Here is a 10554-nt window from a genome sequence, read left to right on the forward strand (position 1 = left end):
TTTAAAATGTTTATTCTACATTTTACTTTACAGGTAACATGTTAAAGGAATGCATGTAAATGAATATTCAATATGAATGCAATCAGGACATTAAGTCAAATGTTAAAAAACATTGAGGAACTTAAAGATCTTAATGGAAAAGTATATCATTAAGTATCTATGCATGCTTCTCTTCTGGGGCAAAGTTCCCCAGTAGGAGGCAGAGCTGAACAAATCTCAGAGGAATGGATGTTAAGTATGCACAGAAGTGTTTGTGCAGAATTATCCATTTGAATGTCCAAAGAATATTAGTGGCTTACCATTGACACAGTTAATCAAAGTATTGAACTAATTTCAGCAAAGATTGCATTCTTGCATTTTCTAGTATCTGTTTGATCCTACTTAGGGTCACAAGGGAGCCAGAACCTATCTATGTAAGCAGTAGGAATATGGCAGAGTAACTATTCTAGACTAGACACCAGTCTATCACAGTCTAAGGGTTGCATTAACACACAGTTTTCAAGCACACAGATGAAGCTGATGATAACAGCGGTGCATTCCAGGGTCTGATTAAAAAAATCTATTAATAGGAAATTCCCCAAAGAAAACTGGGCAGTTTAGTTCATAGGTTCATAGAAGGTTACTAGGCTAACAGTCCTAGAGCCCTTACAAGCCTAGCCATATTTATCCTGAGTTGCCCCAATTGTCAGTGGTTAAGTGAGTGAAATTTGCAGAGGTAAGGGTCTGTGATAGTTAATACTGATGTCCTCTATCCAGTAGGAACATGGATGCCACACCAGGAGTGAATTTGCAATCACCCATACATTGATCTAGGATGTGTTTGAAGAGGGTCAGGGAGGAACCCTGTTTCATGTGAATTGAAAGCTTGTTCCAGAGAAGTGGCAGTCTCTGGGAGATGTATCTATCTCTTCAGCATGACCTGTTCATGTCAGAGGCTAGGTTAAGATCCCTGGAGCAAGTGACCCTTGTGCAGTTTATTTTACAAATGTGTAGCATTTTCATCAGGGCTGGGTCAGAGACTGCCCTGTAAACCAGGCACAGGTCACCCTTTAGCAACCTGTAGGAGACAGAATACAGTGACAGGGCTTTCAGTCTTTTCACGTAAGACTTGTTTTGCATATCCTGTAATTTGTTGGTGATAAACCCCTGTGGTCTCTCTAGTTGTTGCAGGTATATGGTGAGGTACATGCAAAAAAGGAGCATTGTACTCAATTATTGGTCTGATGAGGGCAGAGTATAATGGAATTATAACATCCTTAGATCTGCCACATAGAAGGATTTTCTTACTATTGTGGCTACGTGGTCAAAGTTCAGATTGCTATCAACCTGAGTAGCCCAGATCATATACCACTGGGTCTACACTTAGGGGGGTGCTGTCTATAATGTAATTAGCTGGGATGTCAGCTTTCCCAAAGTGAATAATAATGCATTTTTGTACTTAGCTTTAATCCATGGGTTTGGCACCAATCACTTGTCTGCATTAACCCTTTCTGCAATATATTAACATCATTGGGGCACTCCATGATTGCTCCCAGTTTGGAATAGTCAGCGAACTTGGTCAGCCTCAGTCCATCCAAGTTTGCCAGGACTTCGGAGAAATACATTCCGAGTAGTAAGGGGCACAGCACAAAACCCTATAGTATGCTACTGGTGACTGGTCTTTTGCTAGTGATGAAGTCACCCACTTTGACAGTATGTGTCCTTTTGGTGAGCCAGTTACCTACCCATCTGGTAATGTAGGGGGTTAATTCCCAGTCAGGAGAGTTTCTATATAATACCTGAATGGGGGATTGGGTCAAATGCCTTGGCTAGGTTAAGGTAGGTGGAATGCACTGTCTTTCCCTTGTCTAGGGTCTTGGGTGATGTTCTTGAAGAAGTCAACCATGTTTAACAGACATGATCTACCTTTAATGTATCCACACTGGGTTGGGTCCAGAGTTTGGAGATTACCTATGTCTTTGTCAATATAATCCATAATGATTTTTTTCCATGGCATTGCAGATGAGCCTAGTCAAGCTTATGGGTCTATAATTCCCAGGGTTGATTTATGGTCCCCCTTTGTGCAGCGGGATTACTGTTGCTGTCCTCCATTCCCCAGAGCATAGCCAATTCGCAAGCTGTGGTTAAACAGGGATCCAAGTGGGTATGCTGTGTCATGTTTTAAGTTGTTTAAAAGGCAACCTGGTATGTTGTCTCGTGCCATTGATGCCATGAATTTGGCCTTGGAGAGCACCAAAATGACCTGCAGTCTTTAAGATAATAGGCTGAGGAATGGTGGCACGTATACTTTGGGGGATGACTGGAGGTGACGGGGGGGGGGGGGTGAAGTTTCTCCAAATCTGTCAGCTAACAGGTTGGCTTTTACTTCCAGTTGAGTATGGATGGTGCCATCCACAACCAGTTCACCTCATAGCTGGGTATTCTTTTTTAGATTTTGGACATAGTTAAAGAATTACTTGTGATTATCCTTAGTTAGGGAGGATACTTTTGCTTTCTACTTAGCTTTGGAGGACTTGTCAAGATCTCCAGTTTGTTTGTTTAAGCTGGAGGGGGATTTATTTCTCTGCTGGGCTTGTTCCCTGTTATTCTTGGACATTAGTTTCCTTCTCTTGCTGTATAGCCTGTTTATACTAGGGATCCACCCGGGTGGCTTGTTTTTTCAGCAAGACCTTGTTTTAATCTTGTCAGGTACAGTTGCTTCTGCATAACTGCTTAAGTGGTTGTACAGGGCATTGGTGTACACCTCGGCATAGGAGTCCATGTTATCTGCATTCGAGGGGCCTTGGAAAATTCTTAAATATTTATTTTATATTTATTTATTAACAGTTATTAACCGGGTTGGTCCAACTGAGCCAGGGTCCCATTTTCAGTGGAGAGCCGAGGAGAAAAGCTCCAGAGAAATTTATAATTTTCACAAGATAAGAATTACAATAGATCTTTTTACAACAACAAGTAAGGTAATTCTACTATTATGTACAGCTCAGTATTCATTAATGCAGTAAAAGCAGTATTACAACAGATTACCATAAGTTAAATGCACTTTCAGTAATTAATCAAACAAACTTTATATTAATGTCATTAAATAAAGAGACATTATATTAGTGTCTTTAGACAGAGAAAAAATAGAACAGAAAGAGAGAAGGGATAGAGGAAGGGAAATATTCTGAAGAGAACAAAAAGTATTGTAAGTATCATCACTTAGTAGGAAGTAATTTATCTTTGAAAAATTCTTATACGTTTTTGAGCTTGATGGGGTACCTAGTCTTACAAGTGCATCAAATGAGACTAGTTTATGGTCGATCTTACCAGGAAGGGCATCACATGGGGGGGGGGGGTGCAATGCTGTCCCATGTTAGTGCGTACTTATGTCAATTGAGCCTCTTGTGGGTGTGTTGACTTAGCTGTTCCAGAGCATTTGCACTGACAAAAGTCCAAGAACTTCTGAGCCAGCATGTATGTGGTCGTGTATGTTTCCCAGTTGATGGTAGGATAATTAAAATCACCCATGAGTAAGGTGTTGAGCTATATGGCAAGTGACTCCATTAAGCCCAGGTATGTGGTATGCTTTTCCTGTCATAGTTAGCTATGATGTGTGAGAGAGCTTTGCTTGTAGTTAATTGGACATGGAGTAGCTCAAGAAAGCCATACTGTTTGACCAATCTCAACATGTATATTTCTGTAATGAAGATGGATATATCACCTCCTCTGGTTCTTTCACACTCAGTTTATGGTCTGTACATGTGGAAGCAATTGTAGTCCTGCACAGCCGGAGGGGGCTTTCTGCACCTTTGAACCATGTCTCGGTGACTGCACAGACATGTTCTAAACTGAGTGCTTCCAGGGAGTACAGTTTCTTGTTTAGACTCCTAGCATTTACCAGCATTACCTTGGGTTTATCTGGAGAGGGTTTTATGTTGGGAGGTTGGTTATTTTGACACTGCCTAAAAAGGCACAGTATGGTTGGCTATTGCCTTTGCCAGTATCCAAAAGCCTAAAGGAGACGGGTGCAAACCATCTTTGTCAAAACAGAGTGACCTGTTGACCATGTCTTTCCAGTCTGACAGATATTGGATTCCCTTGGACTGACACCAGAAGCTAAGTCAGTTCTTAAAGTCCATCATTTTTGTTTGTATTTTGGCATCATCTTTGGAGAAGATAGAATGCTGCCTAAGGCTAAGCTTATACCTGCCTGTGGCACATAATCTGAGAGCTCAGTCATGCTTCTTTTCCTATAGTCCAGTCAAGTCATTCACCCCCACATGGACTATGAAGGAGTCATACACAGTGAAGTGACTTATGACTAGTACATTAGGTTTTGTGGTGTTATGCCTTATGGGCTTATCTGTTGAGACACTGAAGTGTGTGTTATGTGTTGTGGTTGTTTTTGGCTTTGTTATGCGTGTAAGTGGTTTCCATTTGGGAGCCCTTTTCTTTTGATAACTTACTAATGAGTTCTATTTTTCTGATTTTAAAATCTTTTACATATCTACCTATATTATAAAGAAATACATATTCTCACTAAAACTGTGGTCTATAAAACAATTGATTATTTATCTATTTAGTGTTTATTAATTATTTTCTGATAACCCCCTTAAATAAATTGATTTTTATAGCAAAAAATTTTTTAAAAAAACCTTTGTAGCTTGTAGATATGTAGACTCTAGTAGTTTATGAAATTAGAGTAATAAATGGACTTGATTATTCATTCACATATGATCTATATGATCTACATGTTTCTGTAGGTTTCTATTTTATGTTATAGTAAAAACCCTTCTAGAGATAGCACTACCACAATTTTTACATTCTATGGCATTTGGCTTTATTTAAAGAAATATACTATACTAATATAATTTTTATTGTATTAACTATAGGTACCAATATAGACATACAACTGCATATACATATTTATTTACATATTTTACTTATAAATACACATATATTCTTTGTTGTTTATGCTTTAATTTCCATATTCACGTATTACTGGTATCTCATGCTCTTTTAGCATTATATTTATGGTTTTTTAATCTAACATAAAATAGTCAGCTTCGTTGTCTCACTACTCATGTAACTTTTTCATTTTATAAAGTTACCGCAGCTTATTGGATGCCTTTACATTTCAAGGCACTTGTACATCTTAGATGATTTTGATTTGTATTTTTATCTATGTGGATATATATCTTTTGTTTCTTTGTCTTTACACATACTTAAAATGTAATATGTTATTTGGTCTTAACTAAGTAGTCTTTTACTACAATTATTTGTATTTCCACAGTAAGATTTAGCTTACTTTTATAAAATTAATTGATTTTACTATGTCTTTTAAAAACACAAATATTGCCTATAGCAATTGTGCATTTATGCTACTTTCTTAGATAGGAAAAGTTTAGAAAAGTTTCTCCTTGTATAATTGTATCACAGACACTTATAACTACTTCCTGTCTGATGAACTGTGATTTCAGTTACGATAGTAACTGCATAAAAAATTCCCATTGTGAAATACTCGCTAGAGTTTAGACTAGCAAGGACTTGTTTGTTTGTTTGTTTAGATATAGAATCACCTATGAAATGCACTAAGCCTATTAATCATCTGAATGTTAAACATTTTTTGTTCATAGGTTGCACTATGAGTCTTGTATCAGCTATATATTTTAGACTTTATAGCTACCCACAATGAACGTAATGCCTATAATTGTTTGATGGCAATGCCGTTTTAAATAATGATTGAAGTACTTAATTATATAGGGTTTGGCTTTCAAATAATGCACTATTTAAGCATTTTTGTGTAGGGTTTTCATTGTCTGAAGAAGCGTGGCTGTGACCACGCGAAAGCGCTTACCTTTACCCATTGTATCTACATTAAAGAAGAGTTTTATACTTTTATTACGGCTGCTGATTGTATCTTGGAATAGTATCTGCATTTCAACTTGTTAACTGACTACATCGTGGTGAGATCAGGTTTCTGTATTTTACATTTCACATTGCAAACCATCTTTGTCAAAACAGAGTGACCTGTTGACCATGTCTTTCCAGTCTGACAGATATTGGATTCCCTTGGACTGACACCAGAAGCTAAGTCAGTTCTTAAAGTCCATCATTTTTGTTTGTATTTTGGCATCATCTTTGGAGAAGATAGAATGCTGCCTAAGGCTAAGCTTATACCTGCCTGTGGCACATAATCTGAGAGCTCAGTCATGCTTCTTTTCCTATAGTCCAGTCAAGTCATTCACCCCCACATGGACTATGAAGGAGTCATACACAGTGAAGTGACTTATGACTAGTACATTAGGTTTTGTGGTGTTATGCCTTATGGGCTTATCTGTTGAGACACTGAAGTGTGTGTTATGTGTTGTGGTTGTTTTTGGCTTTGTTATGCGTGTAAGTGGTTTCCATTTGGGAGCCCTTTTCTTTTGATAACTTACTAATGAGTGCTTCTCAGGTCTTGTGTGTTATGTCCTCATTTAGTGGGGGAAGTGTGTTTGTGCTGACAACCTGTTTGGCATTCGATTTGTCCTTATGTGAGGGTCTTGCCTCCAATTTCATAGTGTAACTGCATCTCTCACATAAAGTATTTACAGTGGATATAAAAAGTTTACATACTCCTGTTAAAATGCCAGGTTTTTCTGATATAAAAAATGAGACCACAATAAATCATTTCAAAACTTTTCCTACCTTTAATGTGACCTATAACCTGTACAGTTCAATTGAAAAACAAATCTGTTAGGGGGAAAAATATTTTTCTTGGGTACACGCCTGCCATCAATTAGAGACTCTGATTAACTCCAAATAAAGTTCAGCTGTCCTAGTAGGATTTTCTTCTTCTGGAAAAGTGCTCATTTCTATGTCTGATAACTATTTGCTATTTATAATTATTAGAGCAGTATTTGGAATACAGAAAGGTCATCCACTTATGCCTTTATCAAAACTATCTGAATTTTTTTTTTGCAGCCCCCCCCCCCTCGTTCTCTTGGACATAGAAAAAAGAGGTAATGTTTTCCCAAATCTCTCAAAATATAGCTTATCCAAAGCAGCTAAATGGGATTCAGTACAACTCAAAATATGATAAATATAAAAGAAATTAATCCTGACCATCACAGAAATAAGTAAATATATTTATTGGCAAAGCTTTCAAGTTATAAAACCTTTTTCTTAATGCTTCTAAACACTATATCATATGTAATAACTTGCATAATTTAAATTTCATCAGCCAATTAGAATTCTATAAAAAATCATGTGATACATTTTATATATAAAAATTACAATTTGCAAATTACAATATACAACACATAATATATAAACTCTAATATATATATATATATATATATATATATATATATATATATATATATATATATATATATATATATATATATATATATATATATATATATATATATATATATATATATATATATATATATATATATATATATATATATATATATGTGTGTGTGTATATATATATATAGCGAGAGAGAGCCATCTGGGATTAAAATATAAAAATAATAGAACCATAATAAATAACTGCAATATGTTATAATATACATTGCTTCAACTTCAAAACTGGTTTGAGACTGTTCATAGTATTCAGTCCTGTTAATAAATCAGCCCTAAAATAATTTATCCATTTGTAGTCAGCTAATTCCATAATGTTTGACAGATCACCTCCACATTTGTTTAAAAATACTTTTTGAATAATTCTAAGCTTAAATGTATGTTCTTTACCAATCAATGTGTTATGTTTATACAATGTATTAGTTTCAACACATCTACAAATTTCTTAAAAACATGAGCATAGTTTCTCTTTAAGCTTTCAGTTAGTTTTCCCTCTGTAAAAACAAGTATAATTCACATATTTAGCAAGGTAGATTACATTTTCTGTGTGGCATGTTACTGATAGCTTAGAAACCAGAGATTACCAGAATATACAGGTGATGGAACATTATTTTCTGTGCATTAGAAAAGTGACACCAAATAGTGGGAAGACAAAATTGTGTCAGCAATAAAAATGTGTGAACATTTTTTTATTGAATGATACAGGGATGACATGATTTCTTAGGTCACTGAATATTTGCAGTAGTAGAAAGTTAATGTGATTAATTAAAAAAATGTAGGAAATATCAAGGCCATCCCACTGTGTTATTTAGTAGCTAATCTACTGCCTGTTAGTGAACATTTGGCTCTCTGGGTGCTGGTTTGGCAATGGAATTATTTAGCAGACAGTCAGAAGAATGCTCAGCCAATCAAAAGCATTCCTCATTCTCTTACCAGTGATACAGCTAATGGAAGGATGATACCTCCATTCTGATACCTCACTCCAGTTACTTCCCTAACCAATGCACTGATACCAAAACTCCCTTTAATGCATTAGGCAAGTATTCACTTCTGGAATATGTAATATCTAAACTTCATCAAAACCCCCTCAGCTTATTGAACAGAATGCTGTTCCCCCCACAAATTAATGTTGAACATAGTTGAAAAATGCAATTATTTTATTTCAAGCAAAAAAAATGTAAATATATTTTCTCCGGGTGCTCTGGCTTCCTCCCACATCCCAAAGACATGCTGCAGGTTGATTGGACACTCTAAATTGGCCCTAGGCGTGAGTGTGTGTGCCTTCCATGGAAGGTTGGGTGCCAAGCTGGCAACTCGGCACCGTAAAACTCTACTGCCAATCATGAGCAGACTGGTAATCCACTGTGGCGACCCCTAACCAGGAAAAACTGAAAAGGCATCTGATAATGTCAATCTTCATTTTATCCTTGGCATATGGGGGGGGCTGTCCGGTAGCAATATCGGAACCGACTCGGATGTTGAAATTGTGCAGATTTGATTGAAGGTTTTAATGAATAAAGCCATTGGTTCCGCTTAGAGGGATTTAAACCAATGAAGAACAAGCATCGCCAGCATGTAATGAACCAATGAGAGATATTGCATATGTGAAGAGCAGTTCACCATTAGCTAGAGTGGTTTAAGACACTTGATTGTCTAAAGCTTGTAGCCGCACAGAGTCGATTGGAAGCTCAAAGGAAATGAGTCACTGGTCTGCAACTGAAGTGTTTTGAACCAATAGGACAGATTAAATGCTAAATGATTATTTCCAACAACAAAAAAACTAATAAAATAAAACAACATACAACAGACCAGGTCACTAACTTTAATAACAGAATATTCACTCTAGCACCTCGGCTTAAAGAAGCCCTAGTGGAGTAAAACCCATAACAAAAGCGCCAGGGCCCTAAATGATTAATTCTTGGGATATAATGTATTCTTTCTGATATTGGTTGGCTGCTCAAGTTTTTTAGATGTGATGACTGGCTACAGCCCTTTGGGTTGATCTTTTTCTTCTTCTTTCGGCTGCTTCCGTCAGGGGTTGCCACAGCAGATCAACTGTTTCCATTTATTCCTGTCCTCTGCATCTTGCTCTGTCACACCAACCACCTGCATGTCCTCTCTCACCACATCCATGAACCTTATCTTAGGCCTTCCTCTTTTCTTGTTACCTGGCAACTTCATCCTTAGCATCTTTTTCCCAATATACTCTGCATCCCTCCTCAGCACATGTCCAAGCCAACGTAATCTTGCCTCTCTGGCTTTGTCTCCAAACCTTCCAACCTGGGCTGACCCTCTAATATACTTATTCCTAATCCTGTCCATCCTCGTCACACCCAGTGCAAATCTTAACATCTTCAACTCTGCCACTTCAAGCTCTGACTCCTGCCTTTTTGTCAGTGCCACTGTCTCCAACCCATATAACATAGCTAGTCTCACTACACTCTTGTAGACCTTCCCTTTCACTCTTACTGGTACTCGTCTGTCACAAATCACTACTGACACACTTCTCCACCCACTCCATCCTGCCTGTACTCTCTTCTTCACCTCTCTTCCACACTCACCATTACTCTGAAGTGTTGATCCCAAGTATTTAAACTCATTCACTTTCGCCACCTCTACTCCCTGCATCCTCACAATTCCTCTATCCTCCCTCTCATTCACACACATATATTCTGTCTTAGTCCTGCTGACCTTCATTCCTCTTCTCTCTAGAGCATATCTCCACCTCTCCAGGGTCTCCTCCACCTGTTCCCTATTTTATTTTATTTATTTATTTATTTTACATTTGCTAACCGGGCTAGTCTAACTGGATACATTTCCATTTTCAGTAGAGGCCCGGGGAAAAAAGATCCGGCAATTATAGAACTTAAAAATTAACGTAAAGGATTATAATAAAAGTACAACAAGAAATACTGCCTAGAAATAAAAAGTATGCTGTACAACAAGTAATAATAATATAGAGTAGGAAATTACTCTAATAAGTTTAATACTTATACTAGAGAGAGTTTATCGGCATATTAATTTAGGAGCATCAGTTAGTCTGTTAGTTCCCTACTGTCACTACAGATCACAATGTCATCTGCAAACATCATAGTCCACTGGGACTCCTGTCTGATCTCGTCAGTCAACCAGTACATCACCATTACAAATAAGAAAGGGCTAATAAGTTTAATACTTATACTAGAGAGAGTTTATCGGCATATTAATTTAGGAGCATCAGTT

General features: G+C 37.1%; 1 protein-coding gene across 1 annotated transcript in view; it reads left to right on the forward strand.

Moving 5' to 3' along the window:
- Nucleotides 1–10554, forward strand: part of LOC122809800 (C-Jun-amino-terminal kinase-interacting protein 3-like) — a 1405059-nt gene that overhangs the window by 1010028 nt on the left and 384477 nt on the right. The window lies entirely within an intron of this gene.

This window comes from Protopterus annectens, chromosome 1.part1, assembly GCF_019279795.1.
Source record: "Protopterus annectens isolate FY-2018-M chromosome 1.part1, PAN1.0, whole genome shotgun sequence".
Lineage (NCBI taxonomy): Eukaryota > Metazoa > Chordata > Ceratodontiformes > Protopteridae > Protopterus > Protopterus annectens.